The sequence below is a fragment of the Balaenoptera physalus genome (genome assembly GCF_965194825.1).
Source record: "Balaenoptera physalus genome assembly, chromosome: X".
Lineage (NCBI taxonomy): Eukaryota > Metazoa > Chordata > Mammalia > Artiodactyla > Balaenopteridae > Balaenoptera > Balaenoptera physalus.
In genome coordinates, this window is record NC_138903.1 from 13,934,873 (window position 1) to 13,950,878 (window position 16,006).

The window sequence follows — 16,006 nt, forward strand, 5'->3', positions numbered from 1 at the left end:
GTAATGAATAGGCTTCAGACACATTGTCGACCATATGGTCAAATTAAGAAAAACTGGTGCAAGGAACCAGAGACTATCAATTTTTATTTTAAAATCAACTGTATGTTATGGTGTTAAAGATACAAAGGGATTTGAGAGTGTACTGAGGAAGGCATAGAAGCAGCTCTTGAAAATTTATACTCTGAAGAAAATGTCCCACATTTTAATACATACGGTGCTGGCTTCTCACTTTGTAGAGGAACAAACAGTCCCCAGGTGATCTGGGTTTGTGGAGTAATGGACAAATAAAGATAGTGTTATCAGTATTTGTAGACATGTGTTTATACTTAGCTGCCTGAAGTACACTGCTCAGCACACACAACTTTTTCAGACTGAAAAATAATAGCCCAGGAATGAGGTTTGCACATGGCGCCCACTAGACAGGGTTTCTCGGTTCCTGCCACTCACCACCAGCTTGCTCTAACCCTGAACATATGCCCACCAAGGCCTGATGACCACAGGCAGTCTCACTGTTGAGCCAGGGCAGGCAAACTATGGAGCTGGCAGCAGGTCTGTGGCTGGTTACCAGTGGCCAAGGGCACCTCAGGATGACAGTCATTTTCTTGATGGGATGATGAGATTTTGGTTTCCGGGTTGGTGAGTGCAGTGGTACAGATGGCGTTTCCTGTCTTCCTGGGATGGGGTGGGGAGTGGGGGAGAGGAAAGTGAGGGAGTGCAATGGAAAGATACAGCTGCAGGGAACTCTTCTCCGGGGTTTCAAAGCAGACCAAATTCCCCATCAGCAGAAAGGCTCTCTCAAAAGCCAGGCTGCACCATTTGGCAGCTCTGGTGTGTTCTCAGTAAGTTTACAGTTACCGCACGTCTTTCCCAAGTTCAGAAATTACTGTAAGCTACCATATAACTAACTTTTTGTGTTTTGCTAAGGCCTAAAAAAGCTGACCGATTACCTGAATCACAAGTAGTGCCTCTAACCAATTTCAACAATAATAGGTATTGAGCTAGTTAAAATATATAAGACTGTACTTATCTATGTGTCTCATCTTTAAAAGCTATTGGAGTTTTATAACAACCTCATGAGGTTGGCAGGGCAAATACACACGCGTGCACACACACACACACACACAATATCTGTATTTTTTCTTCTCAACAAGGTATAATTATATACAGTAAACTGAACAAGTGTACAGCTCAATATATTTTCACATATTCTGTATAACAACATAACCACCACCCAGATAGAGATATAGAACAGTTCCAGCACCCCAGGATTTTCCTTTATGTCCCTTTCCAGTTAATACCCAACCCCATAGAGAGGCAATCACTATTCTGAGTTCAATTACCATGTATTATTTTTGCCAGTTCTTTAACCTCATGTACATGGAATCATACTTCTTATGCTTATCCTTATGTCTGGGATAGTCATCCACGTTGGTGCACATAGCAATGGTTTATTCTTTTTAATTGTTGTGTAGTGTTCCATTGTATGAATATACCTCAGTTTATTTATCCATTTTAATACTGATGGACATTGGATTTTTTCCAGTTTGGGGTTGATCATAACCTGCTCTGGGTATTCTTATTCATGCCTGTTGGGGAACAAAAGTGTTTCTCTTGGGTATATGCCTGGGAGAGGGATTGCTGGATCATAGGGGCAGGTATTTAGTAAATATTGTCAAAGAGTTTTCCAAAGTGGTAGTCTGTATCTGATGGATTGGTCAAAGGGTGAACCAGAAGACCCTCAAAACTAGATGATCATCGCAATCATTGGGGAGCTTAAAAATATGCAAGTTCTTAGCCCCCATCCTAAATCTACTGACTCAGGATCGATGGTAGTCATCCATCCCTGCCCCCTATAGGTTGACCAGCAATGCGAGTACTCATCCCAGCCTCCCTTCTGCAGCTTTCTCTCCCCCAGGTGAACTTGAGTCTTTGTTAATGTGAAAAGAATAACATTTTTCTAGAAAAGTTTATACTGGGGCACTAAAGGGAAACTTCAAGGCAGTCCCAGAAACCAGAATTCTGTGTTTCACGACACTGACCAATTGCAGATTTGCATTCAAACCCCTTCAGTATTGGTCCCAGCCTCCCCCTCGCCCCATGCTATCTTCCCCTCCTTACACACATTGAGATCCTCGTACACGGTTGTTACACCAACAGGTTCCTGGCTCTGCTTCCTTGCTTATGCTGAGTCACATCCACTCTCCAGAATCCTTTCTCCTTTCCTAAATAGAAGACTCTTCTCCCCAACCCATGTGATGTATGGAAGTGGAATGGATATCAACAGCCCTGCATTTTAGGCTTCTTTTTTTCTGCCATTACTACCCATATAAGGGAGTCAGACCAAGTCTCTTAACTCTCTGACCTTAGTTGAATCATCTGTGAGATAATAGACTTGAGCTAGATTATTTCTAAGGTCCTTCCAAATTTTAAACTCATGATTTTTATCTGTCATCTTGCCCATCACTCAGATTCTGGCTCAAGCCTCCTCCTTAAAGCCCTAAGTTGGACCATTCTAGTCCAGATTTTCTGGCCCTCTTCTAAACATGAGGCTTATTATCTGATACATGAATTATCTCGTGACATCTTTCATCTTGCTGTTTTGAAGTATTTCATTCATTTCTCTTTTTTTAGTCTCTCGTATATTCATTGCTTTGACTTTTCAAGTAGATTATTAAGAATGTAGAAGGCAGAGATTTCTTATATATTATATCTTACAGTGCCTCAGATGGTTTCTTGTACCTAATGGGTGATCAAAAAATATTGATTAGGGCTTCCCTGGGGGTGCAGTGGTTAAGAATCTGTCTGCCAATGCAGGGGACACGGGTTCGAGCCCTGGTCCGGGAAGATCCCACATGCCGTGGAGCAACTAAGCCTGTGCACCACAACTACTGAGCCTGCACTCTAGAGCCCGCAAGCCACAACTACTGAGCCCACGTGCTGCAGCTACTGAAGCGCACGCGCCTAGACCCCGTGCTCTACAACACGAGAGGCCACTGCAGTGAGAAGCCTGTGCACCGCAATGGAGAGCAGCCCCCACTCGCCACAACTACAGAGAGCCCACGCACAGCAACGAGGACCCAAAGCAGCCAAAAATAAATAAATAAAGTAAATAAATTTATTTTAAAAAATATATATATTGATTAGGGGCTTCCCTGGTGACACAGTGGTTAAGAATCCGCCTGCCAACGCAGGGGACACGGGTTCGATCCCCGGTCTGGGAAGATCCCACGTGCCGTGGAGCAACTAAGCCCATGCACCACAACTACTGAGCCCGCATGCCGCAACTACTGAAGCCTGCGCTCTAGAGCCCATGCTCCACAACAAGAGAAGCCACCGCAATGAGAAGCCCGCACACTGCAACGAAGAGTAGCCCCCACTCGCCGCAACTGGAGAAAGCCTGTGCGCAGCAATGAAGACCCAACGCAGCCAAAAATAAAATTTAAAAAAATTTAAAAATAAAGTTTAAAAATAACTAAATAAATATTGATTAATTTAAAGTATGGTTAATCATCTGAAAGCATACTCTTAAAAAATATATCACACAGTCACCTGCTTCTTCTCTGTTCCTCTCTATTAAGCTCTCATTATTTGGGCAAATGAGAGAAAATCTATTCTTTGTGAGTCAGTACCTAGATTTGGGGGATGAGATGGGTTGATGGATGGATAGATGGAAAGAGGTGGATGGATAGGAGGTTGGATGGTTGGATGAGTGGATGGGCAGATGGATGGAGAGATAGGTGAATGTTTGGGATGGATGGATATATTTTTTACATACTGGTCTTTGCTACTAGATGCCCATCTCTATACTAGGTGCCTCAGTATTATATAAGTGGAATTTAAGACCTAACAGGAAAAGGGTAAGGAGAGTTTGAGTTTTCTTTTCCAGTATAAAAGCAAAGAATAAAGCTGGATTTAATGTTAATAGCATTTATATTACATGCCCAAGTTATATTGTGTCTGCTTCAGTATTATTACTCAGTTTTATTTCTGCTAGGATGGGGCTGACAGAATAAATCCTAAGGCCAGATGTGCTCCACTGTAAAGTGATCCTTCTTTGATTCCATAGAAAAGACTTTTCCTAGGTTTTCCCCTCCCTTGTGATTTGGAATGTGTAAAGAAACAGGAAAGTATTACATTAATGCAACCTTCTTGAAGTACAGATTCTTTGAATTCACTGCAAGGAATTTATGAGATAATGTAGTTTTCAGCCTCTCCTGACATCTAGAGCTGCATGGTCCAACATGGGAGCCACTAACCACATGTGGTTATTTAAATTTAGATTTAATTTATTATTATTATTATTATTATTATTTTGGCTGCACCACACGGCTTGCGGGATCTCAGTTCCCTGACCAGGGATTGAACCTGGGCCACAGCAGTGAAAGCCCGGAATCCTAACCACTAGGCCATCAGGGAACTCCCAAGATTTAATTTAAATAAAACTAAAAATTCAGTTCCTTAGTCAAACCAGCCACATGTCAAGTGCTCAGTGCCACATGTGATTCTACTGGACAGCACAGATACAAAACATTTCCATAACTGCAGAAAGTTCTGTTGGACAACGCAGAAGAGAGTTTGTTCTGTGCCTTGGGGTCCAAATCTCTTTCCCAGGATCCATGTTAGCTGCTTTCTTTCATTGAGGGTATCAGGAATCCCTCAGGCAAATATCGAATGCCTTCCAGCTGCATGGGCTCTTCCTGTCTGTAAAATATCTTCTATTGGAAGATACTCAAAGATGAAGGGAGAAGAATACAGGCAACCCAATACAATCACCAGTCACAGGCTTGGGGAATTTAGGCATCCCATTGATGAGTTTTTGAGACTTTCTGAAGAATACCTATGGGGTTCACTTTCCAGTCTGCGCTGTGAACTTCTGTCTGATCCTTCCATTCTCTTTTGCCAGGCCCTTTTCCATCTGCCAGTCTATCTTTTTACCTTCTTATCTCAAACTTCACCAAACACTGCTCTAGCTAAACTCTTATCGCCTCCCATACAGGCTGCCTGACTTCTACCCGCTTTTACTTTACTTTCCCCTCTCTGATGACTGGGCTCTTCCCTCCATCTATCCAAATGCTACCAATCTTTCAAGGCACAGTTCAAGCCCTTCTCTTCTATGAAGCATTCCCTGACCCTTTGGCTTTCATTGATATTTTCCCCTTTCCTAAGATGCTTTTGCCTGTACTGTTCTTTAAATATCAAATTTATCCTACCTTGTATTACTAGGTCCTTTTTATAGATGTGTTTTCTACTTCCTTCATTATATGAGACACTCCGTGGGGTCTGTGCCTGCTACAAGGCCCAGGCCCACCTTACATCTAGTAAGAGGACAATAGCTACAGCTTGGTTGATGTTTAAGCAGCGACAAAATGATAAAGTGTAGCAACTACAAGTAGAAGTCATCCTCAAGTTCATACCCTTACAAATGGTGCTCTGAGACTCAACTTCCAACATTGGGGGAGGGGGTTCCCCACACATCCAACAAGCAATTCTCAGAACACCAGCTAGGTGTCTGAGAATTCAACTCAATTCTGACACTATCAACCCAGAGATAGCGTTGGATTTCACAGGTTGAGGGCTCAGTCCTACAAGACTGCCCCACCCGCCACTCCCACTTCAGATGCCAGTCACAAACCTGTGCTTCCGACCATCTGGCTAAAAATCAGAGGTCCCCATGACCCCCTGTTCTCAGGTTCCATTAATTTGCTAGAGTGACTCAAAGAACTCAGGAAAGCATGTTGCTTATTAAATCACTGGCTTATTGTAAAAGGGTACAATACTTTTATCCTCAGGAACAACCAGGTGGAAGAGATGCATAGGGCAAGGTATGAGGAAAAGGAGCTTCCCGGCCCTCTCCAGGTGCCACTCTCCCTGCATCTCCACGTGTTCACCAACCCAGAAGCTCTCCGAACCTTGTCCTTTTGGGTTTTTATGGAGGCTTCCTTACGTAGTCATGATTGATTAAACCATTGGCCACTGACAACTGATTCAACCTCCAGCCACATCCCCCTCCCCAGAGGTCTGGGGCTGGGACTGAAAATTCCAGCCCTCTAATCACGAGTTGAATCACTTGGTGACCAGCCCCCATCCTTAACTGCTTTCCCAAAGTCATTAACATAACAAAAGACACCTTTATCACTCTCAACACACTTAGGAAATTCCAAGGGTTTTAAGAGTGAGGAAATTCCAAGGGTTTTAAGAGTGTGAGCCAGGGACTGGACCAAGACCAAATGTATATGAGAAATATGTATTTGGTCATCTGAATGACCAAATATATATTTCTTATAAATCACAATATCTCACCTTGTTTGACACAGAGACCAAAAGAGGTGATGGAATTTGGCCTTGTCACAACAAATTCAGAGTAGAGTCACACTAGAACCCTGCTTTCCTCATTCCAAGTCCCAATTCCTTCAGGGAAACTGAAAACTTTTCTTCAGAAACCATCAAAACAAAGTCTAATTCCATTTCCCTTCTCTGGGCAGTGGGAGCTACTGATCCTGAACTCTACTATTCTGTGGGAAGATACCCTGAGTGATTCCAAGTTAGCCCTCTTCTGAGGGGATCACGCCAGTGATTCCAAAGCTCCTCTACTGTTCTAGAGCCCAGCTTCACTGATCCCAAGGAGACTGGCCATTTCTCACAAGGGAGGACAATTTAATCTCTCGTAAAGCATCTTTCCCAGGAAGTCTCTCTGTTGGAGGAGTTTACATGAGTCACCAGTCCATAGCTTCTCTAGGGTATGATTTTTCTGAAGCATATGCTGCCTCTCCAGAAGGAAACTCAGCTCCTGTCTCCCCATGGGGAGGGATCTGTCACAGCTGCTGGCCGGCTCTGGGAGAGCTCAGAGGGCAGGTGCAATGGGAGGGGGGGTTCCCAGCAAGACTCTTTGAGTTGGAGTGCTATGGAGATAAGGGCAGCAAAGAAGTCTGACCTTGTCTCTCACACATTATCTTTTAAAGTGGTAGACTTTTATGTGATTAATTATCATTTTTGGCAACTTAAAATGCATGGAGGCGAGACAGCTCACATGCTTAATCATGAAACATAGAGCATAGACTGAAAGGGCTCCCTGGTGAGGTTTTTTTGAACTGTGCTTGTCAATACCATCCTTTGAAAATAGACTAAATTTGCATTTTTGCACTTGTAAATCCTCCTAGTGTGTGGGGTTTGCATAAATTCCCGCTTAATTAAAACACATGTTGTGCAGAATAAAAGAAAAAAATTTTTCTCCATTCCTTTTTCTACTTCCCTGTAATAGATCAAGGGATCTTTTTTATTACAGTCATCTTTGAAATTCTGGTTATTAAGTATTAGATTAGTATCTGATATTTGCTGCTACATGAAATGATTTGATTTGCCTAGGAACCCCTAAGAGGCTGCAGGTTCATTTTATACATTAAATGTCGCCTTCTGTAGGAGGTCTTCATTGGCCACTCAGACTAAAGGAATGACCAACGCTGTTCTATCATCCAGTTTCTTCTTTCAGGTTGACTGAGGTGTAACTTACACAGTAAACTTTTAGTCGTGCATTTCTATGAATTTTGACAATCTTTCACAGTCATGTAACCACCACCAGCACAATCAAGATATAGAACATTCCATCAGCCCCCCCAATCCTCTCATGTCCCTCTGTAGTCTATCCTCTTCCTCCACCCAGGAGGGAATTTTTTTTCCACATCCAAACTTTCTTTAGTTTATAACCTCCATTACGCACTAAGTTGTTCTTACAGAAAATAAAGCTCCTAGAAAAAGTAAAAGAAAAAAAAGAAAGAAAGAAAATAAATCTCCTGGCAGCCACTGATCTTTTCCAAAATATATGAATGACCTCATACAGTGTGTAGTTGTTTGAGTCTCTGGCTTCTTTCAACTCATGTCGTTGCATGTATCAGTAGTCCCTTCCTTTCTATTGCTGAGTCCATTGCATGGCTAGGCTACAGTTTGTTTATCCGTTCTTCAGTTAATAGGTGTTAGGGTTGTTTTCAGTTTTGGATGATGATGAATCAAGCTGTCATAAACATTCACATACAGTTTTTGTATGGATGTATGTCTCCATTTCTCTTTGGTAAATGTCATCCACTATAATCTTTTTGAGAACTATTTTGTTCATTTGTTTGTTTACTTGCTTACTCTCTGTCTCCTACCACTAGAATATAAGCTCAAAAAAAAAAAAAAAAGAGAGAGAGGCTATGACATTCATTAGCATATTCACTGACACTAGGACAGTCCCTAACCTGTAGTAGGTGCTTGATAAGTATTTATTGAACACATGAATAGATGGATACATGAAGGAAGGAATAAAAGAATGAATGAATTCTGGTAGGTTCTACTATCCGTGTTGCTGCAAATGGCAAAATTTCACTTTATTATGGCTGAGTAGTATTCCATTGTGTGTGTGTGTGTGTGTGTGTGTGTGTGTGTATATATATATATATATATATATATATATATATATATATATATATATATACACTACATCTTCTTTATCCATCCGTTGATGGACACTTGGGTTGCTTTCATATCTTAGCAATTATAAATAATGCTGCTATGAACATTGGGGTGCATGTGTCTTTTTGAATTAGTTTTTTGGTTTTTTTGGATATATACCCAGGAATGGAATTAATAGGTCATATGGTAGTTCTATTTTTAGTTTTTTGAGAAACCTACATACTGTTCTCCACAGTGGGTACACCAATTTACATTCCCACCAACAGTGCAGGAGGGTTCCCTTTCCTCCATACCCTCGCCAGCATTTGTTATTTGTGTTCTTTTTGATTACAGTCCTTCTGACAGACGTGAGGTGACATCTCATTATGGTTTTGATTTGCATTTCCCTAATGCTTAAGGATGTTGAGCATCTTTTCATGTGCCTGTTGGGTGATGTTTTTCTATAGAGAAATTAGAAAGATACCTCAGTCTTCTAGCATGGTTGATTCAAAGTGACTTATTTTTAATGAGAGGTTAGAAAAGTTTCTTTCAGCTTCATAACTCATTATTGGTAATGTCATATAAGTGTTTAAGATTATTATCAAATGTTTAGGATCATCTGAGAAAGCCACTATCAAGTTTCTTTCCTATACGGGCTGTAAAATTTCACAGCATTTCAAGTTTTCTTGTGCCTTGAGTAATCCTAAATACTCATTTAATTGATGACGCCCATTGACCAATTTGCCATGGATGTCTTTGCATTATGAATTTTAAGTTACCTTCGTCAATGTTGGTATTTTGTGTGTATGCATGACATGAGTGACTTCACACAAATGTATTTGCTATTTGTAACTTGGCTATAGGTTTCTGCCCTATAAACACAGACACTCTGATAACCTCAATTTTGCTGATATATTTGGGTTTTTAAAAAATTAATTAATTAAATTTTTTTTTTTTTGGCTTTGTTGGGTCTTCGATGCTGCGTGCGGGCTTTCTCCAGTTGCGGCGAGCGGGGGCTACTCTTCATTGCGGTGCACAGGCTTCTCACTGTGGTGGCTTCTCTTGTTGCGGAGCATGGGCTCTAGGTGCGTGGGCTTCAATAGTGTGGCACGCGGGCTCAGTAGTGGTGGCTTGCAGGCTCTAGAGCGCAGGCTCAGTAGTTGTGGCGCATGGGCTTAGTTGCTCCATGGCATGTGGGATCTTCCCGGACCAGGGATGGAACCCATGTCTCCTGCATTGGCAGGCGGATACTTAACCACTGCGCCACCAGGGAAGTCCCTATATTTGGGTTTAAATCTACCATTTTATTATTTGGTTTTTGTTGGTCACACCTGTTTCATAATCCTTTTTCCCTCCCTTCTTGCCTTCTTTTAAATTAATTAAACATTTAAATTATTCTATCCTCCCCCCACCTCCCAGCATGAATTTGTTAATTATACAAACTCAATATTCTTTTAGGGGCTACTCTAGTGTTTACAACATGTATCCTTGACTTATTAAAATTTACTATAAATTAGAACTTTCCTACTTCCCAGACAAGGGTAATAGGACACTTTAACTTCATTCTAATTTCCTCCTGCCTTTTTTTTTTTGGTTATTGTTATTCTATATTTCAACTCTATCCATATTTTAAAACCCACAAGACATTATGTTAATTGTTTTTACATACTTACATTTACTCACATATTTACCTTTAGATTTATTCCTGTATTCACCTTTTCTTGCTCTCCACTCCTTCCTGCATCTCTGTGACATCATCTGAGATTATTTCACTTCTGCCCAAAGAACGTCCTTAAGTATTTCACTTAGTATAAGTCTAATGGGGATACATTTTATGGTTTCATTTGTCTGAAAATGTCTTTATTTAATGTAATTTGGAGAGGATATTGTCACTGGGCATAGAATTCTAGCCTGGCTGTTCTTGTCTTCCCCACTTTGAAGTTGCCATTCATTGTCCTCTGACTTCCGCTATGAAGCCAGATGTCAGTTTCATTGTAGCTCCTTTAAAATTATTGATTTTTTTTCTCTTTGACTCATTTTAAGATGTTTCTCTTTATCTTTGGTTTTCAACAGCATTACTATGTTGCACTTAGATGTGGTTTTCTTTGTATTTTTCCTGCTTGAGATTCATAGCTTTTTTTTTAAACTTGTGGCTTGATGATTTTAGCCACATTTGGAAAGTTCTCAACCATTACAACTTCAAAGATTGTTTCTGCCCCATTCTCTTTTTCCTCTCCTTCTTTATGCTGTCTACATGTAAATAGAATAACTGCAGGTTAACTTAAAGCTTTTAAAGTTTTTTCCCCTTTTGGTTGTTTTTGCTTTTATTGAGGCAGGCGATTTCATACTTCGGTCAGGCCTCTGTGACTGGGAACTATTTTAAACACAATTTCATTTCACCATTTTGCCCATACATCTCTATTACCTTTTCTGTGTTTTCCATCCTTTTTTCTCACTGTACTTCAGTCTGGCCATTTTCAGCTCAAAAATTCTCTCCAGCTGTGTCTAGTCTGCTTCTGAAGCTTCCGTTTAATTCTTAATTTCAGTTACTGTATATTGCAATTCTAGAATTTCCATTTGATCCTATCTTGTCACCTAATTTCTTGAATTAGTCCCGATATATTGTAAAATCCCTCTTTGGTAACTCTAACTTGTGGAACCTCTATAAGTCTGTTTCTATTATATATTTCTTCTCTTGTTTTTCGACCATTTTGTTTTCTCTCCCGGTATATGAGGCAATTTTTGTTTGACTACTTGATTTTGTATATGAAGAAGTGTAGATAATTTGGGGCTCTGGATAGTATTATCTTCCAGAAAAGATTAGCTTTTGCTTCTTGTGGGCAGGTAGGAGGTGGTGGTGTATCTGACCTTGTCAGGGATTGAACAGATTGGAGGCTGGGCTTGGTCTTTGTGAGAACTGGTCTATTTATGGTTCAGTGCTACTACTAGGATGTACCTCTTTGGGCATCTCAACTGTAAGCCTGGGGTGTTTACCCTGGCTTCTCTCCTTGGTGGGCCCTGAACTCCATTTATTATTCCCCTTCATCCTGAAACTGCTAGAAGCTCTTCTCAGCTCTCAGTTTCTCTTGGTGCTGCTTGAAATTTGGTAAATGCCTTAAGGGGAAAATGATGCTGAATAACAGCTTCATCTCTTTGCACTTCCTTTCTCTCCAGGATTTTGGCCCCTCAAATCCTTACTGCCTTGGTATTTCTCTGATGTTTTCAAAGGGATTTTCTAGCTTTTCCTTTTCTGGAGAGTTGGTCAGCAACAAGCTAGGTTGCCATTATCAGAAGTGGAAAATCCTGTACCACCTCTCTTACAGACCTGATCTGCTGCCCACAAAGCTATCCACATCCCAGTTCCTCTAAAAAGGAGTCCAGAACTACCCAGTCAGACCTTTGAGATCAGCATTCAGAGCCTCAAATTAAATCAGCAATTTAGATGCAGAGAAATGAGCTCTGGCTAACCTCAAAGTGAGTAAGTCAGGAATCTCAGCTGAGGCCTGCGGCAGTGGACACTGCCAAGTATTATAGGTACATCAAAGCCTCTGGGATCTTTCAACTAGGCCAGGTCTCTTAGCCCCAATAAGCAGGAGCTAGAGCTGACATTTAGTTATGCAGTGATTGATAAAAGCTGAAATTTCGTGGGAAGGACAGCGCCAAAATGTTGCTAAGATACACTTCTTTAAACTTCAGTTCTTTATTACTTTTTCTTTTTTTGTATTGTACCCAGACTAATTGGCCAGTGGTGATAGCTAAAGGTTACATAAGAAAGAAACAGGGGGAAAATGTGAAATGCGGCACACAAAGAAATTTATTTCCAGTGTGAGAAGAATTTACTGTGACAATAGATAATAGGTCCATGTGACTCACTTATTTCTATGCTGTCTACATATAAATAGAATAACTACAGGTCAACTTTAAACTTTTCAAGGTTTCTTTTTTCTCTTTGGTGGTGCTTGTTTTTATTGTCAGGCAATTTCATACCAGGGTCAGGCCTCTGTTATGAGAAATACTTTAAACATAATTTTAAAACAACATAAAATTATGTAAAAACAAAAGTACAGTGGTTTCTCCGTGAGAACATATGGGAAATGCTTATTTATTTTAACATAAATGGTGGACAAAACAGATTGTTAAGAATTTCATTATTATCTTTTCCCTCTCCACTTTAAATGATTGGAAACATCACAGAAGAGCAGAAAAATCAGAATTTGGCATCTTTTCTTTCCTAGATTGTCAACAGAGGTAAAATTGAAGGTTAAAATGATTGGCTCAGGAATACATATATATACTACAAGATGAAGATAAATGTGGTCAATATTTAGTTTTAAGCATTCTTCACTTGTGCTTTAAAAAGCCTGCAAATCCGAAGTGCTGTAGACAAACATAAGTGACTTGGGGATCCAGAGACGGAGGTTCTAGTCTTGGTTTTCAGCTAACTGGCGGTGGGAACTCTGTGGGCACCAGTTTCCTCTTCTTTAAGTTAAGGAAATGGGACTTGAGGATGCCTAAGTTTTATATTCCATAGTTATATATAAAGCAGGTTTATAATCAAACATATTCTCATATGTCTGTACCACGATGACAGTAGGGCATATACTGACCTAGCATCATCTGTTCTGAGTGTTCCACGAAGGAGAATATACATGTGTGAGTATCATTCTCTTGTTCTTTAAGGGCTTTACCTGGATGTATCTCAGTCCCTCAACCAGATTTTAAATCCTTAGTGGCCAGGGACTTTTATATCCGTAGTGCCAAGGAGAGCCTGAGATACTAAATTAGTATTTAAATGTGCTGATAAATTGACTAAGCATCCTGAGCCATGAGTGTTTAATACTGGAAAACCAGTGCCTGTAGTCTTCACTATCACAAATTAATAAGCCTAACAGGCGGTTCAGTGTGAAATGGAAGACGGTCTTTCCTCCGTCTAAAGAAGGAACCAACAGCTCCAGTATGGACAGGCAGAGAGCAACAGAAACGTGAGCTTTGGTCACACATTCAGTGCACATAGGCCAGGGACTGGGGAACTTTTTCCATAAAGGGCCGTATAGTGGATATTTTTGGGTTTTTTTTTTTTTTTTAATTAATTAATTTATTTATTTATGGCCGTGTTGGGTCTTCGTTTCTGTGTGAGGGCTTTCTCTAGTTGTGGCAAGTGGGGGCCACTCTTCATTGCGGTGCGCGGGCCTCTCACTATCGCGGCCTCTCTTGTTGCGGAGCACAGGCTCCAGACGTGCAGGCTCAGTAGTTGTGGCTCACAGGCCCAGTTGCTCCACGACATGTGGGATCTTCCCAGACCAGGGCTCGAACCCGTGTCTCCTGCATTGGCAGGCAGATTCTCAACCACTGCGCCACCAGGGAAGCCCGATATTTTTGGTTTTGTGGGCCATGAGGTTCCTGTTGCAACCACTCAACTCTGCCCTTATAGCGCAAAAGCAGCCATAGACATGATGTCAGCAAATGGTCATGGCTGAATTTCAGTAAAACCTTATTTATGGACACTGAAATGGGAATTTTGTGTAATTTTCACATGTTGTGAAGTATTCTTCTTCTTTTGATTTTTTTCCCCAGCCATAAAAAATGTCAAAACTACTCAGCTTGTGGGCCATATGAAAACAGGCAGAAGGCCAGGTTTGGCCAGCCGGCCTTAGGTTGCTGTCCCTGATATACAGGCGTGTACACACTTGCTGAGGCGGTCATTTAGCAGAGAGAGTTTCCTATTTAGATGGAGTGGGACCTAAGGGGATCCATGACCCCCGTCCACTTAGCCAGGACAGACTTCCTAGGGAAGATCATAAAGACAGATCATACAGCTGTGTGATGTTTTACGGTATGAGGCACCGTCACATCAGGCACATTAGCTTTTGGATCATCAAAAAATTGAGAGTCAAGGCAACGTTTTTAAGCCACGTGTCTTTTCCAGCATGCCTGGGTCCTCTGTGACACTAACAGTTGTTTAAATAAAGAAAATGAGAGTTTTAAATCCAGGTTTAGCTGGGTTCCAGCTCCCATAGGAGGGAGAATCTTTTCATTATGCGCTCATGTACACAAGTCACCTTAAAATTGTTAAAAAGGGAAATTGTGCTCAGGGAGAATCATTTCCTCAGTACCCCCAGGGATTCTTCTGGGCTTGAAATGGTTAGAGAAATAGGATGTGTTTGGGTCACAGGAGATCTCTTGGGAAAAGCCTAATAAGATGGTGTCCAGACTGATCTGGGGTAAGTGGACTTGAGAGGAGGATTTGGCTAGGAGCGTGGCAGCGGAGGAGTGGGTTATTTTGAGCATTGTGAACCCATTTCCTTACCTGCAAGTAAGACAGTACAGGCCAGACAAATGGGGTGCACAGTTCTAGATTTTTAGTTTTAATTATATATTTGTTCAATAAGCAAAATAGGCATAAAATGAACAAGACATAGACCCAACCAACCCTTAAGAAACTCGTAGTCCTGTGACCCAGGGTGCATGAGCCTTTTTAATTTCCAGGATGGAATAAGAGAAAATGTCACTGAGTGTCCATGGCTTATGCTTTTCTTGACCTCTTCTGTACCTAGTACAGGACCGTGCAAAAGTAGGTGCTGAAGATATGCTTTTGATTATTAAAAGTGCTAGTTTTTGAGGAGTGAGGATGCTTCGCTTCATTTAGACGGGACGTGTTGTGCTGGAGCTAATCCTAGGAGGGATCTGTGAAAGCAGGGGCGTTGTCCTCTAGTGACCACCAGGGCTCCTCAGAGCTAAATGGACATGGTGCCCAGAGAGGCCAGCTGGTATCTGCAGAGAGCCACCTGCTGGCTAGAGGAGTCGTGGGCAGAAATGCTTAGGCTATAGACCCTAAAAAAGATATCAAATTGTATGCTCTGGATTCTGTCCAAAAGACAAAGGAAAGTTGGAAAGAAATATATCAAAACATCACATGTGGGCTTCCCTGGTGGCGCAGTGGTTGAAAGTCTGCCTGCCAATGCAGGGGACACGGGTTCGAGCCCGGGTCTGGGAAGATCCCACATGCCACAGAGCAGCTGGGCCCGTGAGCCACAATTACTGAGCCTGCGCGTCTGGAGCCTGTGCTCTGCAACAAGAGAGGCCGCGACAGTGAGAGGCCCGCGCACCGCGATGAAGAGTGGCCCCTGCTCCCCGCAACTAGAGAAAGCCCTCGCACAGAAACGAAGACCCAACACAGCCATAAATAAATAAACAAATAAATAAATTTATAAAAAAAAAAAAAAAAAAATCACATGTAAGACTTATGGATGATTTTCTTCTTTTTTTTTTTTTAAGAATTCTCTGTCTAAATTTCTACAATGAGCTGTTAACACTTTTATATTAAATTTTTTAACTGAAAAAAGTTGTTCAAATGAACTAACTGCCTCTAGACCACCTTCCTTGACATTGTCTTTGCTGAATCAAAGCAAACTTTTCCAATTGGTTCTTAAGATACCCCCAAAATTTCATGGTGACAGACTTACAAACTCTTTTTCCCTCCCTCCCTCCCTCTTCCTTCTTTCCTTCCTTCCTTCCTTCCCTCCTTCCCTCCCTCCCTCCCTCTTCCTTCCTTCCTTCCTTCCCTCCCTCCCTCCCTCCCTCT

At 41.4% G+C, this 16,006-nt stretch overlaps 1 protein-coding gene across 1 annotated transcript in view; it reads left to right on the plus strand.

The window, feature by feature from the left end:
* GRPR (gastrin releasing peptide receptor) overlaps positions 1–16,006 on the plus strand; it is a 278,270-nt gene that overhangs the window by 242,122 nt on the left and 20,142 nt on the right. The gene's annotated exons all lie outside the window — the stretch shown is intronic.